Genomic DNA, 18,801 nt, shown 5'->3' on the forward strand with positions numbered 1-18,801 from the left:
TTGTGGCGATGCTGCTACATGCTGATTTGAGGCATGTATCTTCTTGATAACATTCCAATGATTTCATGTACTTCATGGAAAAAACACATTACTGAAGATGAACTTCATTTTCAAAGGTGTAAAGAGATGACTTTCAGTACAAATTGTGACCGTTAATTCATTAATGTGGACAATGATTCAGCTTGTGATTATTTAACATTCAAGAACCTAACAAATGCATGTGATGAAAATCCAGTCATATTAACACCTTCCCGACTTTGATAAATCATTTCCGGTTCAAATAGATGCCTCTGACATGGGAACTGAGGCACAGTTCTGCCTCTGTTGATGAAGTCAGTGAAATACCCAGTAATGTGTATGTGCACAAGGAACACTGCAAAGGAAAACTCTAACTTTCTATTTCAAAGAAAGTCTGCCTCGTCTGAGAAGTAGGTCCATCCAGATTTGATAAAGTTTTCTTCCTGAACAAAATTTGGAAGGAACAAAAGATGTATGTGTACTTAGACAACATTTTATCAGAGCATTTCATCAGAATGATGATAATGTCCATGAGACATTTAGGTATATACTGAATATTACATAATATGCTGAATAAAACATGTCCATAATGTAAGTGAATGATAAATGAGTCTCAAACTGTATACAATGTTTTAAAAAAAAGCTAGTTGCTAAACTCTAAGAACTTTTAATCTAGCAATGTAATAACATATTACCTGCTTTTTGAAATGAAGAAAAGATTTACTGTCAGATAAATATATATACATTTTACTTCCACTGTTTTCCTCATTATTTTCTCATTTTGGTTCTTTTCATTTAATTTTAAATATGTTTTCTTAATTCTCCAGTGAATTTTTTATTATATCCAGCTTTTAGTAGCTTTTAGTATTTATAAGAATTACACCATATTTTTAAGGTTTAAATATCTTCTTAATAATCTATTTTTTAGATTAATCTATGTTCATTCATCAACTCCTCCCCTCCCACGGCCCATTCTATCTGAATGGGTCAGCAAAAATGGACACACTAATCCTTTGCTTCAGACACTCACACTCTAGTTCCAGCAATGTCAGTGGGGAAAATATATGGAGACCATGAGTACCCAATATTATCCACCAACGCTATTCATAGTAATTGGCTTAATGAAGGCATTTTGCAGTACTTGAGATAAATGTTAACTTTATTTACTATGTTACTCTACAAATCAAAAGAAATCAAATCATTAAACATGGTTTTGGAGGTAGAGGCATTTCTGATGGAATTTGAAATTATTAAGGAATCTCAAGGGCATGAAGTCTGAAAATAAAAACCATTAGATCTCCTAAACAAATGGAGCTAATATTGGGAGACTATGTGCATGTGCACAGTTTGTCTTTCTCCCACAACCGCTAAAATTGGAAACACACCAGCAAGGGGAAGTAATAACACCACAGTCAAATACTCAAGGTCCAATTTCTCCTCACATTGATTATTTTTAACATTTTGAAATATCATTTTTATGTCTCCATCTGAAAGTAGTTATAAGACTAGAATTCCAGTGCTGTGTTTACCACAATATTTTATGAAAGCAATATTTTCCTTAGTTATATTGGGGGTGTGAGTAAAATTGAAAAAGATTACAATAGGGATAATTTCCTAGTCACCTTCCAAATTAACAATCCATATTTTTGTCACACCTCTCATTAGCTGGAAAACATGAGCTTACACTCTAGAATTATCAGCTAGTAAATATAATACGAGAGGAAAAATTGTCCTTCAGATTTAATGCATATTATTTGTTTTTTAGCCTGTTTTTCTCAATTTCCACATTTTTCTTATCTCTGAACTCAGAAAATGAAATATCATCTTTTTAAAAAGGAAAGCCTAGAGTCATTTCTCAGTCCTTGAAACTCTGAGTTAATTCATTTCTGAAACAGATCAATGCCCATCAACATTGCTGGCCTCATTGTGTCCTGTCATTCTCAAAGATAAAGTAGAAGAGACAACACACATGGTCAGCTGCCCCTTGAGAAAAAGAGACATGTTATCTTAATAGCATTCATTGTAAATCTACAGTGTATGTCATGGTTGTTTGGTCAGAAATGCTCTATATCTGTGCTTGCAATAATACTCAGGAAGTTGTCAACAAGATATGATGTTTGAACTATATCACAAGATCACAGCAATGGGTTTTCAGTGCTCCCAAATGTTGATTTTTCATTTTCTTATTGTTTATTTTCGCCTTATGATGTTTGTATTGCCGATGCCTCGGGGCGTATTTAAAACAAAGTTTTTATTTGTCATACCAAATGTTGGCCAGTCATATACTTTCTAACCAATCACTTGCTTCAATTCAAATATATTGTTGATATTTTAATGGTTTGAATAACCAAGGAATCATTTTTCTTATCCATTCTACAAACAAAAGTTACCTAGCTACATGGTGAATGAATAGGCACTAGGAACACAACATACTAGCATTTGAATGAAATATAGTATTAAAAAATGAAAACATACAAATCTGGATTAAGTATATATCACTAAATGGAAAGTAGCAAGTCCATTTCAGCTAATTCTACTCTGTCCTAGAAATGTTAAAATTAATAATGATTATATATTTGATCTTTATGATATTATCAATGATGTTCAATATTAGTTGTATATCTTAAAATCTAAGATATCATAAATCATATTATTTTATGTCTATGCTATTACTTTGATATACTAATGATATTTGTGATTACTGACACAACAGTAAGTATTCTCTGTGTATTAACAGGTGACTGCCCCCAGAACTGAAGCAAGTTTTAAAAAGTTTAATTTATAAACACTAATAAAGAATAGTGCTGAATGATGTAGCATTTAATATCTAGAAGCCATTTTATTCTAGAAAGTTACTTAAAAGTGTCAACATTAGCATGCAGCATATGAAGTTCTTCAGAAACAAAAAAGGGTACACTATGAAAGCTTTTTAAAAAGAATAAAAGCACATTCCATGAATGTAAATGAATTTAAAATAATGGAGACAACAGTTCAGAGGTTTTATTTTTAGAACAGCAAGTTAACTGTAAGTATTATAATATTAGTTTACTCATCTATGATCTGAGAGCATGCTGAAGTGAAAAAATGTCCCCAAACTACAATTTATTACATTGAAAAAAAAAACTGAAAATTTGAATTCCAGCTACAGGCCTTAGATCACCTTTGTAATGTGCTATGGGTCAATTTTTCCTGGAGTAGCTTAAACTGAAGGAGTTTCCCCAGGTGTTTTTTTTTTTTTGGGGGGGGGAGATTTTGTGCTTAATTTTAATTTTGGCTATTGTTTGGAAAAGATATGCTATAAAAATATTTTTAAGTTAAAAAAAAAACATGGTGAACAACTACCAATCAGTTTTCAAATCAAACTTTGGCAAACATTAACAATATATCTGCCATCTCCAGGAAAATGATTCATTAATTTGTGATACTGTCTATTATGACTTTATATATCCTACTGGTATTAGTTTACTCCATCATGATCCCAGCAAACATTATTTAGCTAATGGTGACATTCAATAGAATCAAGAAGTGTTTAAATATCAATGTCAAAAGCCAATCAGAATAGTTCCTCTTGTCACAGAAGAATTGATCAGATCTGACCTCTGAAGTGTGCTATCATTATGGGGAGAAAATGGAACCAGACTCTTGACATAAAACTCATAAATGATGGTGGATTTCAAAACACATGTCTTTCAGCAATGGATCAATCAGTGTAGTAAAACAGGAAAGATCAGTTCTCAGATAAGATTACATTATAGAAGAAAGTCTAGATCAAACTTGCTTTATTACTGAAATATGTCATTTTTTAATTACCATGTCACTTAAATTGGGTTTAGTTACTCTTGCAACATGAATTGTCATATTTTAATCTTCAAAATGCAACACAGAGATTCAATGCCAAGGGAAAATTACACTTAAAATACTACCTGTTTTATCTTTAGCTATTAAACTTGTCTGTCTCACATAAATAACTCTTCTAGCTTATTAACACACAAGTAAGAAAGTATTGTAGTTCTTAAAGTAATTTACAAGTTATAGGAACTGCCACCAGTTAAAACAAAGTTTATGCATATGTAGGAATGATTATCACAACAAAAAAAAAATTTGCTCACAGAAATATTTGGTTAACAAATTAAGTAACAAATATTGCTTTTTTTTTTTTTACCAAAAAAGATTTGTTTATTCATTTATGTATTTAAAAGGCAGCCTTTATAGAGAGAAGGAGAGACAGGGAGATCTTCCATCCACTGGTTCACCTCCCAAATGGCTACAACAGCCAGGGTTAAGCCATGCTGAAGTCAGGAGCCAGGAGCTTCTTCCAGGTCTCCCACACGGGTTCAGGGGCCTAAGCATTTGGGCCATCTTCTGCTGCTTTCCACGGCACATTAGCAGGGAGCTGGATTGGAGGTGGAAAAACAGGGCCACAAACTTGCACTGATATGGGATGTCAGTGCTGCAGACAGCAGATTAACCCACTACACCACAGTGCCAGCCCCTCACAAATATCTTTTTTTTTTTTTGATAGGCAGAGTGGACAGTGAGAGAGACAGAGAGAAACAAATATCTTAAATGGAATACACGGCAATCTTTAAAAACCAATGGGTGTGAAGGGAGAAAACAAAGCATTAAACAGTACAGATAATGCTAAAATCATTAGATGCCATAGTACTTTACAATATCATGAACAGTTAAGTCTTTTAAAATGTTGACTTGGTTGAATTCCTCCTTCCTTAATGGAGCGTGTGCTCTATGTGTTCCATGAAGGTAATAATATCTTGATTCAATAGTTTAAAGGGTCTCAAAAGCATTAACACATTGACCTTCATGGTATCCAAGGTGCTAATACCACTAATCACCATTTGCAGATATAGAAAATAGGACACAAGGGTAAAGTGAATAAAATCCCAGGCATTTAGTCCAATGGTTTTCATTGCAACTATGGACTCCACTTGTTTTTTGTTGAAAAGGAGTCCAGATTCTTTACATAACACTATCTCTTAGAACACAGAAACTTCCAAAGAATTAAAATGGCGGTGGGTTTTTGTTTTCATGAAGACATTTCTCTAATATGATTATAGTTGTCTCCTTTAAGATCTTCTTAGCAAGCTTTGTGGATTATTATTAATTTTTTTTGACAGGCAGAGTTAGTGAGAGACAGAGAGACAGAGAGAAAGGTCTTCCTTCCGTTGGTTCACTCCCCAAATGGCCACTACAGCCGGCGCTGTGCCAATGTGAAGCCAGGAGCCAGGAGCTTCTTCCTGGTCTCCCATGCGGGTGCAGGGCCCAAGGACTTGGGCCATCCTCCACTGCCTTCCCGGGCCACAGCAGAGATCTAGAGTGGAAGAGGAGCATCCAGGACAGAATCCGGTGCCCCAACTGGGACTAGAACCCAGGGTGCTGGCGCCGCAGGCGGAGGATTAGCCAAGTGAGCCGCGGTGCCGGTCTTGTGGACTATTACTAACAATACTCTTTCTTGATCTTTATTTCTTATTATATTTCTGATTTAATTGTTATAAGAAACAGCCTCAGCAACGGAAATGTTTTTTAAAAAGCTCCCTAGGTGATGCCATGTGCAACAAAGCGCTAAACAACTGTTCTATAGTACACATTTTGGTAGGAAAAAAAAAAAAAAAAAAAACACGGGGCCAGCGCTGTGGCACACTGGGTTAACGCCATGGCCTGGAACACTGGCATCCCATATGGGCGCCAGTTCAAGACCCGGCTGCTCCACTTCTGGTCCACCTCTCTGCTATGGCCTGAAAAAGCAGTGAAGGATGACCCTGCACCTTGGGCCCCTCCACCCACATGGGAGACCTGGAAGAGGCTCCAGGCTCCTGGCTTCCGATCAGCACAGCTCCAGCTGTTGTGGCCAATTGGGGAGTGAACCATCAGATGGAAGACCTCTCTCTCTCTCTCTCTCTCTCTCTCTTTGTGTAACTCTGGCTTTTAAATAAAATAAATAAATCTAAAAAAAAGAAAAAAAATCACATAAATAAGGATTTTTTAGATAATTGACTTAATTCTTCACAAAGTAAAACAACTTTGGGGTATCACTTTAAATGATTTAATGGGCAGGAAATATGATTTTCATAAGATATCCATATCACTTTTATAGTTGAACTATGCATGTAGCAGATCATGTCTAAATGACAAGACTCCAATATTGCAAGGTAAGATCTTCAATGCTCTTTGAAACTCAATTGTAAACACACTCTTGCATTTTTTAAAGATTTACTTATTTATTTCAGAAGCAGACTTACAGATAGAGAGAGGGGGAGACAGAGAGAGAAATCTTCCATCTGCTGGCTCACTCCCAAAATAGCCCTGGAGCTGGGCCAATCCAAAGCCAGGAGCCAGGAGCTTTTTTGAGGAACTGGAGCCCACGCACTTGGGTCATCTTCCACTGCTTTTCCTGGCCATTAGCAGGGAGCTGGATTGGAAGTGGAGTATCCAGGATATGAACCAGTGTACATATGGGATGCTGGCACCACAGGCTGACGCATAACCTCCTACATCACAATGCCAGCCCCATAAACACACTCTTTCTGGAATGAAACATTATTTTTTTGAGTGTACTTTCTTACACAATTCCATGACAACAACCCAGTTAACTATTTTTACATTAAAAATTGCCCCAAAAGTTAGTGACCTAAAACAACTCTGTTAATTTGTTTCACAGACAAGTTTTGTCTATAGTTATCGTTCAGGGTCTTCTAAATAGTTGCATCAGTCTTTTTTGGTTTTTGTTTGTTTTTTAAGATTTATTTATTTATTTATTTAAAAGGCAGAGTTACAGAAAGAGGGGGCAGGGGAGAAGGAGAGGGCTTCCATCTGCTGGTTCAATCCCTAAATGGCCTCTATGCCCCAGGTTGGGCCAGGCTGAAGCCAGGAGCTAGGAGCTTCTTCAAGGACTCCTACATGGGTACAGGGTCCCAAGCACTTGGGCTATCCTCTGCTGCTTTCTCAGGCCATTAACAGGGATTGGTATCAGAAGTGGAGCAGCCAGGACACTCAAACCAGTGTCCATATGGGAGGCCAGCACTGCAGGCCGCAGCTTAACCCATTATACCACTTCACCAGCCCTGTCATTCAGTCTTGAGTCCTCTGAAGGTTCATGTAAGATATACACCTAAGATGGCTTCTTGCAAATGCAGTGATCCTTGGGGTAGGTCTCTCTCTTTCTCTTTCTCTCTCTTTCTCTCTGTTCCCTTCCACACCTGTCTCAGTTTCAACTTGACTTGGACTTTTCACAGCTTGATGATCTCAGAATAGTCATGCTTCTAATGCTGTAGCTGCCTTCTAAGAAGCAAGAAGCAGAATCTTCAAGGGCATTTAAGGACTACACCAACAACTGGCACAGTATCACATCAGATGTATTTTACTGATAGATGTTTGGACCAAACCTGCTCATATGGAAGGGAATGGAGATACATAGTCCATTTCTTGATAGTTGTCACATTTCAGAAGAGTGTATGGAAGACATTCTTGGGATCATGCTTACTTGGAAAACAAAATCTGCCACATTAGTACACTTTCAATAATGCCCTTTATATCCCTGATGTCAGGATAGCTTCTAATGATTAAACTACAAGTCATGGCCCCTGCAAGTTAAGTCACATGCTGCTTCCAGCCCTAGGAATCTTTCATAAGAACTGCTTTCAATCTAACCTAATATTTCATCACTGTTTTGTTAACTAATAGTCACAACTTCTATTCCTATATATTCCTATAATATTTTACCTGGTTGGTCTCAGGCTGTATTCTAATCTAAAAATAACATTCTGAATATCTGCCTCTTTGACTTTCATCATATAATAAGCAAAAACTTTCTATATTTTACACAAATTATTCATTTGTTTATTTAACACATATTTATAATGCATTTGCAATAGTCAAGATATTAATAACAAAAATATACCCTGAATGGAACATAACCCTTTGTAATACTTAGACAACTCCCTAAGGTAAATATTGATTCATCAATATATACCAAATACAGTTATTCCAATGGACAAAACCTCTGTAAGTGTACTGGTAATAACTTCTGGCTCCTATCTTTTGTACAACTAATTCACAAAGAAAGCATATGAGACCTTCTCAAGTGCCACATTTGCTATATATATGATCTGTGAGTAGTACACTATTGAAAAAAAAAGAAAATTTAGTTAAATAACTTAAGGCAAATACAAATGGGTTCCAATTCAATTAATCACTTCTGTCTACTTTATGCATTACATAGCATTTGTTCTATAACATGTTTGTCTTATAATAATTGTAAAGATTAACAAATTTTTATCTGATCTTTAAAAACACTAAAACCTGTGCACCAAGAATTATTCATCAAAAGCCCTTAAATAAAAAAGATTTATTTGGTGTGAGTTATTAGTTTCAGAAGAATTAAAATTTAATGAACATATGCAATGGAGCATAAATCACTGAACTTGATAATACATAGTTGCATCATAGCATTGCTATGTCTTAAGTCATCATCAACAGTTACACTGACTACAGCAGTTGTACTGTTCACAAAGAGCTCTAACCAACACAAATTAACAGACAAAAAGTATTTTCTCTGACTATTTCTCCCATATTTGAACCCAACATAAGGGTATAAAGGCTATAATTTATAAAAGCTTTTCAGATAAGGCAAGCCTTTACTTTAGCTTTGAAAGCATACAATTTCCAGTTATAGACACATAGATTTGGTTTCTGGTAACCAACCTTCCTGATTTTCCATCTTTATTTCTGCATTCCCACAACTGGTATCATAAAAGCAAATACAGCAAACTAATTTGGAGCTCATTAATACCCACATCAGTCTTGTTTCATTGTCCTCCTGAATCAGCCCATTCTGTGGCAGAGCTGTGCTATTCAGGAATACTTTAGGACACCCTGGATGTTGCCCGGGACCCACATCCTTGAAGCTCCCTACTGTTGCACGTTTCTTCCTGTGAAATACACTGCTCATCTGGAGGAGCAAATGCTACTGAAGTTTGTTTAGCTGCAAAGGTAGATGAAATTCTACCCCACTATCCACTGCATCTCTAGGCTATTTCTTAAGTATCAAACTAATGAAAACAGACAAGTATCAAACTAATGAAAACAGACAAGTATACAAAATAACTTATTTGAAGGTAGTGACTGTTTTTTCAGAATTAGGAGAGTTCACCATAAACGGCAAAGAATCTTGATAGCACCTGAATGTTACAAATCTATAGCATAAATATTCAAACATTTTATTGGATTCTATTTTTCACATATGGGGAAACTAAGTCACATGACTTTATAGCCTTGCAAAAGATCAGACGTGTCATTAATTCCAGCACTAAAATTAAAAGTTTTCTAGATTATACTCATGAGTACTACCCACTAGACCATAAATTCTACTTTTAAAAATAATTAAACTTCCCTTGAGTTCAAGTGAAAGAATAGTTCCTTTTAGACCTAAGGGTCTTTGGTTCAAGTGCCAAAATGGAAGGATTTATCATAAAACCATAAAAAGAACTTTGATTAAAGAATACCTAATGAAGAACTGACATTTAATCTGCTCTTTTATTGGGTAAGATATTTAAATATTCTCTCCTTACAAATTCATTTTATATTCATTTGGAATAGTACTTGATCATAGGAACGTGACTGCATGCTAATACTAAAAGGAGATAATTAAGCAATATGTTCTGCCAAGGACATCAGCATCCTATAACATCTATCATCCCACTGGATAGTTAATAATTTCAGTAATGTTGCCATGACATTCTAATGAGAATGTTTCATATCCTGCAGCTCCTTTGACAATTAGACCAGCTCTAAGGTCAAATGCTGGCAGGTTTGTATAAAACTTTCATATGTTTTCTGTGACCCTTCTGAGGTGTTTCTTTCCGACATTAGCAAAGAAAAATGCCACCAGAGTCTAGATGGCACAAAGCCTCCCAAGAACTCTCTCCTTAAACTCTAGTTATCCCTGTGAACATTCTACCTACATACATTGATGAAAATAATACTGTATGAACTGTACAAAGTTTCAAAGGCAGAGAGAGTACATGATCTATTCATATAGATGTACCTATAGATTTGCTAAAATAATGTATTAAGAAATGGAACCAAACTTTAAGTGACAATTTTTTAAAGATTTATTTATTTATTTATTTGAAAGTCAGAGTTACACAGAGAGAGAGAGAGAGATCTTCCATCCAATGGTTCACTCCCCAATTGGCCACAACAGCTGGAGCTATGCCAATCCAAAGCCAGGAGCCAGGAGCTTCTTCTGGGTTTCCCACGAGGGGTGCAGGGGCCCAAGCACTTGGGCCATCTTCTACTGCTTTCCCAAGCCATAGCAGAGAGGTGGATCGGAAGTGGAGCAGCCGGATCTTGAACCAGTGCCCATATGGGATGCTGGTGCTTCAGGCCTGGGTGTTAACCCGCTACGCCACAGTGCTCAATTTTAAAACTACTGAGTCCCATGAAACAGACTTAAAAGTCTAATAGAACCTATTCTGTTTGTTCTTTTTCTTTTCTCTTGTGAAATTTCCACTTGACTAGAAATTTGTATAAAGCCAAAGAAAGTTCTGAAATTGAAATTCTTCACTAGACATTAAACTCTCATTCAAGACCTCACCCCAACAGAAATAGCAAGAGTAAAAGAGGCTAAAAGAATAACAATGAGAATTTTGTCTTCTGAACCCAATTGACGTGTGTGTCTTTTGTTCACATAAATATGACAGAAAGCATATACCAGGAAAGTACTCCCATAGTCAAAAAAATATATTTCAACATTACTAGTATTTTTTGTTTACTGACAAAACAATACTAACAGATGTTAATATATATTTGTGGCTTTAAATTAGCTTGTATATGGAAGAATTCGAGCTATTTGTAAATGTTTATGAATATAGAAAAGATTCTGGGCTATATCACAAGACCCATGGAACCCACATATAAATGTTTGTCCTCAAAAAAGCCCTAAAGAATGGCTTCCTATTGGCCCCACAGGAATACAAATTACTCTACCAATGTTCTCAGTATTAAATTCAGCTCTTAAAGTCTCAGGGGAATGAGATAAAACATTAGATGATAAAAGATTATATAGGAAAAAGGATTTAATCATATTGTATTTTTCATTGAGAAAATAAACCAAAGAGAAAATGGAGGTATCAACTGCCTTTTCTTGTTGAGCTGAGTTTTGTGCATGTCATAAATAGTTGACTTTCCATGTCAGGATGGGGGATTAAGGAAATTGTGTATCTCTGCCTACGTCCCTCATAGCAGGTATCATGTAGACTACAGAGAACAGAAAGAAATATTTTTTCACCCACTGCCAGGCTCATGGCTGGGAAATCCCTATAATAAAACAGATAGTAAAAGAAAGAAGGCATACAAATATATTTAACATATGTTTTATGTGATATGGAAGCACTGGGAAATGAAGAACCAAAGAAACAGGGAGACCCCGAACCAACGGCAAAAGGAAGACCTTTCTCTCTCTCTCTCTCTCTCTCTCTCTCTCTGTCCACTCTGCCTGTCAAAAAAATAAAATAAAAAAAATAACCAAGGGGAACCATTTGCTCACACAGTTTGCTCAGATTCTTCTTCGTGTCCCTGTCTTCAGAGATAAGGATGTTCCTTTACTCCAGGAATAGGGAGGGCACCTCTCACATAAGGGTCTCATGACTTAATTCAGGAAAGGTCAGAAAACTCTTTTCCATGGGGCCGTTGCTATGGTGCAGCAGGTTAACACCCTGGCCTGGAGCGCCAGCAACCCATATGAGCGCCTGTTGGAGACCCTGTTGCTCCACTTCCACTACCGCTCTCTACTATGGCCTGGGAAAGCAGTAGAAGATGGCCCAAGTCCTTGGGCCCCTGCACCCATGTGGGAGACCTGGAAGAAGCTCCTTGCTCCAGGCATCAGATCGGCGCAGCACTGGCCATTGCAGCCAATTGAAGAGTGAACCATCAGATGGAAAACATCTTCTCTCTCTCTCTCCCTCTCTCTCTCTCTCTCTCTGCCTCTCCTCCCTCTGTGTAATTTTGACTTTCAAATAAATAAATAAATCTTAAAAAAAAGAAAGAAAGAAAACTCTTTTCCAGGTTTTATCAACTGATTTAGGGGACGATATGGGAAGTTCAGAATGTACTTCGTGCCTCTGGATTTTTCTCAAATGCTAAGATGCCATATGGAGTAGCATGTCGTAACTTCAACTCTAGATGCTAGCATCCTCCCATTAGACTGTTTTTTCCAAAGACTATTTCCTCCCCACTTCCAAATCCATTGTTTGGCACAATGATCAATAATGGGTTAGGTGAATATTAGTGACTAGAGGTTGTTCTCAAGTTCTAACTCTGAAAGTACAAATATATAAAAATCCAGATAACTGAATGAAAGCAAACTACTAAAAGAAAGCACAACCACTACTGAAAGAGGAACAGAGGTCAGTCCTTCTCAGTGTTAGGTGGAATTCCAAAGACTACTTTTGTAGTTGTCAAAACTTTACAAAAAGTACATGTCCCATAATTTCTTTATCCAGTCTACTGTTGACGGGCATTTAGATTGATTCGGACTTGCCCCAAATGGTAGAGTTAGAAACATACCAGGAGATTCCAATTCAATCCCATCAAGGTGGCATGTACCAATGCCATCTCACTAGTCCAAGTGATCAATTTCAGTTCACAATTGATCATAATGATAGGTCTAAGAATCAAAGGGATCACATAAACAAGACTAGTGTTTGCTAATACTAACTGATAGAATTAAGAAGGAGAGAATGATCCAACATGGGAAGTGAGATACACAGCAGACCCATAGACTGGCAGATGTCCTACACAACACTCTGGCCTCAGAATCAGCCCTTAAGGCATTCAGATCTGGCTGAAGAGCCCATGAGAGTATTTCAGGCATGGAAAGCCAAGATACTCTAGAAAAAAAAAAAAAAAAAAAAAAAAAAAAAAAAAAAACACCTAAATGAAAGATCTCTGTGAGTGACATCCCAGTGGAAAGAACAGGCCATCAAAGAAGGAGGTACCTTTCTCTGAAGGGAGGAGAGAGAGAACTTCCACTTTGACTATGACCTTGTCTAGATAAGATCGGAGTCAGCGAACTCAAAAGGCTTCCATAGCCTTGGCAACTCATGACAAGAGCCTCGGGTGAATACTGACGCCATAAACAAGAGTGTCAATTTGTTAAGTCAACAACAGGAGTCACTGTGTATTTACTCCCCATGTCCTTAATGTGTTGTACAATATGAATTAATGCTATAACTAGTACTCAAACAGTACTTTACACTTTGTGTTTCTGTGTGGGTGCAAACTGTTGAAATCTTTACTTAATATATACTAAATTGATCTTCTGTATATAAAGATAATTGAAAATGAATCTTGATGTGAATGGAATGGGAGAGGGAGCAGGAGATGGGAGGGCTGCGGGTGGGAGGGAAGTTATGGTGGGGAAAAGCCATTGTAATCCATAAACTGTACTTTGTACATTTATATTTATTAAATAAAAGTTTAAAAAAATAACTTTACATAAGTCACATTAAGAAGTCCCCAGAAACCCAGAGATAGCACCTGTATAAATAAAGGCAACTATTTTCTGTTAAACATCTTTTTATGTCATGCAAGGACATTCGTCCTTGTTATAAAAGACATACTCATGTTCCTGTTTAATGATACTATATCAATGCCCTTAAATTGGAAATGAAATTTTTTCCTACATTTAACCTGATATTTTGGTCTTTTTAGTTGGGTTTGTATTGAATACTCAGTTGCCTTAGTTTTTATATAAATTCCTTGTTTTGTGTTCCACAAATTTAGTCCCACCTTTTCTTTTCTTTTAAAATACTTTTAAAGATAATGGCAAATTTATTGTAAAAAGGAGAAATATAAATTTGAAGGCACAAACTGTTTTTGAGTTTCTTATTCCTTTATTTTAACTAATAAATAAGCAAAAATTCTTCACTACACACTTTTGACACAATTGCTTCTATAAGCTAACTCTTTTTATTTATCACAGGATAAATGATAGGAAAAATAATTGGAAGAGTACTTTCTCTCTGATATTTTTCCCAAACCCCAAAGGGGCCAGGAAGAAAATAATGTGTGCTTATCTTTCCCTAAAGCAGCAGCTGTTTCTCTCAACAAAAGAAAATGCTGCCACTCTTCAGTACCTACACTACCTTAAAATTTCCTTGTTTGTACATTTTGCTCTTGCTCCTAACTCTAACATTTATAAACTTTCCATATGGCAAAACAGCTGAGGATCCCTTGGGGTATATCTTGTAAATACCAAATGAAATATCATAAGTGATAAAAATGTTACAGTTGTCTAATTCTTAATGCATCAAATGTTTCCCATGGTCTCTCAACTGTGGCCTCTTTGTGGAGCTGCAAAACCATCCTCTCTCCTGTTGAATAGGAATAATTTACAGTTCTCTTCCTGAATTCAACCCAAAATTTTAGCAATGGAGAACAAAGCACAGTATAAATGAGAAAAAAGAGAACATTTCACCTGAAAAACAATGAATATTGTATTTAAAGGGTAATCCAATACAAAATAAACCAACTGTAAGGCAAAATTTTATCAAAATTTAAGGAGGGGGTGAGTTGAGAACCATCAAGGATAACTGTTAGCAGGCTTGAGACATAGATCTCAAAAGAAAACCCTGAAAATCTATTCAACTTCTTGATTTTCAATCAAAGAGGTACATAAATAAGTCAACAAAGATGCCTTTTAAATTTTCAAAAATCTGAAAACAATCCTTAACAAAATTGATAAACTTGAAAGAACACACTGAAAAATTGTGAAATTCTACAGTAAATATTCCTGATACTTTTTACTCAAAATTACTTTATAGGGGCTGGAGATTAGCGTGGAGATTAAGACACTGCTTGGAACATTAGTCAGAGTGCCTAGAATTGAGTTCCAGTTCTGTTTCCAGCTGCAGCTTCCCAGGAATGCTGTAATTGGTGGGAGACAGCAAGTGATGGCTCAAGTACCTGGGTCCCTCCCACCCTTGTGAGAGAACAGGACGGAGTTCTGGACTCCTGGTTTTGACCCGGCCCAGCCCCAGCTGTTACGGACATTTGGAAAGTTAACCTTTACATGGAAAATCAATCAGTCTTCCTCTTTCTGTCTATGCCTTTCAATTAAACTAAACTGATGAGCCATTCCTCCTCTGAGATCTAGTATTCAATGCATTGTATTGTATTTTTTTTTATTGGTCCACCTTTCTTCCAGAAACTTGAATTCCTGGAAAATAGGAAACATGTCTTATTTGTATTTATCACACTACAGGTAATCAATATATATTGGTGTGATGAAAGGAAGCAAAAATTGTAATAAGAATAGTAATGGCTTATCTCTAAGCGAAAGCAAATAATGTTTTGTATATCTCTAATCTGTTCTTCAACGTATAATGAAAATGGAGTTATAGAAATTTTGAACCTGGAGAGGACCCACAAAGCTATTTATAATATTTGAAAAAGGCACAGAAAATTAATTACATTTTCAACATGCCAAAAACACTAAATGAGGTTGAGAAGGAACTGAAACTCAAAAATCACTTTGTAGAAGTGAATAATGCTATGAACACTTTTGAAAAGAGTTTTCTAAGTTTCTTACAAAGTTTAAGATACAGCTACCTTCAGACCTGGCAATCACACTCCTGAGTATTGATCCAATAGAAACAAAAACATATGTAGACATAAATATTTGAATATAAATAATACAGATTTATTAATGAAAGCTAACAACTGGGAGGAATGTACAATCAAAATTTCTGTTGGTGAACAAATTCTAGAACATACATAAATTCTACTTGGCAATGGAATGAAATAAAGTACTAAGATAATCAACTACATGGATAAATATCAAAAGTATTAGAGGAAGAAAGCAATCACAAAGAGCCACATACTGTGTGATGCCATTTATATATTATTCTAGAAAAAGGCAAAACTAGGAGCAGAAAGCAAATCAGTGTTTGCCAAGGGCTGGGTATCAGGGAAATGGACCGAGGGCCAAGAGGCATGGGAAATGAGGGTGAGGGGAGTTAATGGAAATGTTCCCTATCTGGATTGTGGCTGTAGGTAATTATTACACACATTTATCAACCGCTTAAGAAGGTAGACTTTTACCACTGTAGAGGGAAAGAGTTCCTTCGTCACCCACTGCTAGGTTTATGACTGAGACCCCCAAAGCAAAAGACAAGATGAACAGGGGAAAAGCATAGGAAGTCGTTTAACACAAGTTTTACAGGACACTGAGTCTTCAGAAGTGAAGAGTCAAAGAAAAAGGGAAGCCTGCATAATTGACTCTAAGTTTGATGAGGAAGCGGGTAGCTGTGGAGATGTGATTAGAGGACAAAAGTGTGTGGCCTGAGGTAACGCTCAGGAGGGGACCAATGTGCTATCTCAGATTCTTCCTGGCATCTCTCCATTTGTGGATAAAGACTTCCTTATCTCACGGCCTACTTCAGAGAAAGATTACAGAATTCTCTGGGTGAAGGTGCAACTTGGGATGCCTGCACTCCATAATGGAGTGCCTGAGTTTGAGACTTGGCTCTGGTTCCTGACTCCAGATTCTTGCTAATGCACACCTTGGGAGGCAACAGGTAATGGCAAGTAATTGGGTCCCTGGCACGCAGGTAGGAGACCTGGATCGAATTCCCAGCTCCTTTGGCCCAGGCCCAGTCTGTGTATCTTTCTTTCTCTCTGGGTCTCTCCACCCCTCAAACAAGTAAAAATAAATACATAGATAGATAGATACTTTTAAACATTTAATGTATTTTATAGCCTGCTTCTGGCAAGAGGAAGGTAACTATGCCCTTCCTGCTCCGCTGTTTTCTCAAATTCCAAGATGCCATCTTTTAGGGTAGCACATCCTGAAATCTGTCACCATCGATAAATTACACCTCAACAAACTCCACAAAATTTAGAAAAGTTTGAAACTTCAACACTGCCCAAAATTTTCCTTCTTGCCTCTGCTACATATTTCTAAGATGCAGGACAGGAATTGTCAATAGTCAGAATTTCTAACTATTTTTGTGTTCATCTGAATCTTTAAATTAAAATAATCTTTTTATTTATAATTTCCTTGTCCCATTAAGAAAGTTGTTGCAAAAGTTAGAAGCAACTAAAATGAATCTGAGTTACTTTAAGATTTATTTATTTATTTGAAAGTCAGAGCTACACAGAGAGAAGGAGAGACAGAGAGAGAACTTCCATTTGCAGGTTCACTTCCTAGATGGCCACAATAGCCAGGGCTGCACCAGACTGAAGGCAGGAAATTCATCCAGTTCTCCTATGTGGGTGGCAGGGGTCCAAGCACTTGAGCCATCCTCCATGGGTTTTCCTAGGCCATTGGCAGGGAGCTGGATTGGAAGTGGAGCAACTGGGATACAAACCAGCACCTGCAGCACAGATAGTGACTACCCACTACACCACAATGCAGGCCCACCTTCATATTTTTTCCCTAGGTATTTTATTCTAGTAAATAAAGCCAAAATATTCCCCTTTTGTATATGACATCATAATTAGCCATGACCTTTAATGTGTGAGTATCTTTGTTCAAGCCAGTTTTATCTGTCTACAAGCAGAAGTAAACTTAAAGAGCTCTGCAACCCACAGGAAATGGTGTATATTTTATTACACAGCACCTCCCAATACCACTCCCACCCTTTAAAAGTTAACATGTAATCTGGTGTAAATGCTGAGGCGTCTCTCATCCAAAATTATAAATAGCTACTTCATCAATCTAGAGGCTGCTGGAATTTCTCAACCAGGACTGGCAGCACAGACAAGACGACAATCTTGTCTAAAATGACCCTAATTCATATTTTCACATATTAATAAGTATCAGCTTCTAAATATGATTAACCCCAAATACCTCAAAACCAGAGTATAATGAGGAGAAAGGAAAAAGAAAAAAATATGGAGAGAGGGAGAAAAGAGGGAGGGAGGGAGGGAGGGAAAGAGAGAGAGACAGAGAGAGTGAACACAGCAAGAAGGAAACAGTTTGCTCCGAGTAGAAAAATACAGGAGCAAATTCTAAGTAACAGCCTGAGAGAATCCACGCTTCTCTGAAAATCTGAACACAGTCTCTCTATATTTCATAATTAATAGGGAAAAGAGGAACATGGGTACCTAAAACCTAGTAATAATGATGTGTCTTACCAGCATTTACGTCCCTGCCTCTGACAGCTTTGAGAGTTCTTAGCAAGTTAAAATTAGGTAATATATTTTCACCTGATTCTTTCCTTTGCCCACGCAAAACAGATCATTTATTTTCCTCACAACAAATTTCCTTCTTAACTGTTCTGTTTCTGTCAATGAAATGAGTATTTAAAGGGGTGTGATCTCTCACTCTTCCCACTCTGAACACCAATGTAAAATCAGCTACACTAACCCTCTTTGGAGATGCCGCACACAATCACCCCTGGCCCCTTCAGCACAGTTCACCCAGCTAAGGCTGCAGTCTCTTACAGGGCTGCCCTACCTCATGTTTTTGCACCCCGGGCACCCATCCATCTCACTGCTGCTAATCCTATTTCACAAAAATAATTTGTGCACATCAGTCTCCAACAGAGAAACCTCCAATGGCTCCTTACTGTCAAAGGTCAACATAATAACGGGTCAAAAGTTGTAACTCGTTATCTCCAAAATGTTGCCACTATTCACCTGAATTAACTCTGTATTCCAAACTAGCCTATTCACCACCCCCAAAGGGTCCTTGAAAAGAGATATTTCCTGGCAGGAATAATACTCAGAAACAAGTGGGCTGAATTTGCTGAGAATATTTTC

General features: G+C 37.0%; 1 long non-coding RNA gene across 4 annotated transcripts in view; it reads right to left on the bottom strand.

The window, feature by feature from the left end:
• The window catches only part of LOC149127834 (uncharacterized), a 182,932-nt gene that overhangs the window by 41,860 nt on the left and 122,271 nt on the right, over nucleotides 1-18,801 (bottom strand). The window contains exon 3 of one of the 4 annotated variants that reach the window (XR_016229084.1): nucleotides 4,206-4,411. The exons of 2 other annotated variants lie outside the window; for them this stretch is intronic. This is a non-coding gene — a long non-coding RNA (uncharacterized LOC149127834). Of the gene's footprint in view, nucleotides 1-4,205; nucleotides 4,412-6,339; nucleotides 6,446-18,801 lie in introns of those variants that run through there. One more of the 4 variants, XR_016229083.1, reaches the window with a different exon arrangement.

Source organism: Oryctolagus cuniculus, chromosome 2 (assembly GCF_051225735.1).
Source record: "Oryctolagus cuniculus isolate XC-2025 breed Fujian yellow rabbit chromosome 2, ASM5122573v1, whole genome shotgun sequence".
Classification (NCBI taxonomy): domain Eukaryota; kingdom Metazoa; phylum Chordata; class Mammalia; order Lagomorpha; family Leporidae; genus Oryctolagus; species Oryctolagus cuniculus.